This window comes from Acyrthosiphon pisum, chromosome A2, assembly GCF_005508785.2.
Source record: "Acyrthosiphon pisum isolate AL4f chromosome A2, pea_aphid_22Mar2018_4r6ur, whole genome shotgun sequence".
NCBI classification, from domain to species: Eukaryota; Metazoa; Arthropoda; class Insecta; order Hemiptera; family Aphididae; genus Acyrthosiphon; species Acyrthosiphon pisum.
This window is the reverse complement of record NC_042495.1, coordinates 45,441,170-45,442,803: the sequence shown is the minus strand read 5'-3', so window position 1 is coordinate 45,442,803 and position 1,634 is coordinate 45,441,170.

Here is a 1,634-nt window from a genome sequence, read left to right as displayed (position 1 = left end):
AAACGTAGTACAAAAAAAGGCTCTTAATTATTTTGTTCCAAAATTCCGAGGTGGAGGTGCCAGGGAAATGCACCTGAGACGGTATGTCAGTCTAGGTATGAGACATATAAATTATATAGGTACTTAACTATGGTATTAAAAAAAAAAATTAACACTTTTTAGCTATCTATCTGTACTAGTACGTATTTAATGTGTAAAAGTGTAAAAGTTGATGAGCCCTAGGTTTGCGCGAAGTATTTAAAACAATATAACGTTATTAATCGTTATATTTTGTAGTGTATACCCTAGATGGCTAAATATACGTATTAAATGTTTCGCAATTATATATTTTACTATAATTATTATTTTTCATTATAATATAATATAACAATACACTTTAAATTAAATTAGTTGTTATATCGCAAGACGGATAGTCTTAAAACAAACTCTTTTCTGGGCGTTTTCAAAACAGATCATGTATACCTACTATATAGTGTCGATTTTAAAATATTACGTGTAAAATTACATGCACAAGGTGCAGACAGCATTTTAAAAATTAAAAACATAAAACAAAATATTAAATAATGTTGTAGTAAAAGCTGAAAACTGTACTTTATTCTTATTTATAATCCAATTAATGTAATCGGGAATGTAACTATTAAATTCATCATCGAATGATTATTCAGAGATCACTTGATTACTAAATCTAAATTGAATTAAGAATAATTAAAAAACATTTTGTGAATGGAACAAGATTAACGCAAGTCTTAATTATTATTAACAAATAAATTTAAATAATAGATGTTTTAATAGCTTTTTACTATCAACATTCAGTGTAAATAGTTTCTGATCGATTTATATATATTATGTAAATATCTTCTATAAAATAACTATTCATATAAAAAAATCCTAACAATTTAATGGAAGGATACTCATAAATTGATCTTACAGCAGCCTTAAAAAACCAAAAAGACATTTGTATATCAGTTATGCATTACATCTACCAAATTAAAATGTTACAAAATTGAATTCCCTATTATAGTGTAGGTACTAACACAAACAATAAACTGTTATCCGAAAACACGATTTACTAAATACCTACAACTAAACTAAAAATAAACACATGATTACATATTGAGTGCCTATAATAAAATATTATATATGAAAATTGAATCTTTATTACGTATACCTACTTATCGTTTACACAGGCCACAAAAAAAAATAATTTAAAAAAATTACAAAATTTAAGAACACATCATTGTAAAATTAATAGTCATCGACCCGCTTAGAATCTAAAATCTAAAATATATCCGATACATTTAAAATAAGCATATTAAATCATAATTTTTAATTTGATAATCAGCAGTATTCGGAGAAAATTATAGACTTGGAGTTTTAAAAATCTAATTGGTATTATATTCGGTACCTTCTGTAAATTTGATGCATTTACTGTATACCTTTATGTTAGCTCTATCACATTTTTATTAAATGATTCATAAAATACAATATGCTTCTATAAAAATATGCTTGTACTTAACCTTAACATGTAGGTCACATTGGTCACAGCTATACCTATTAATCTAAATTTTTCATCAAAACTACTTTAGATAATATTATAACCAGTGGCGCAACTAGGGCTAAAATGTTTGGGGGGG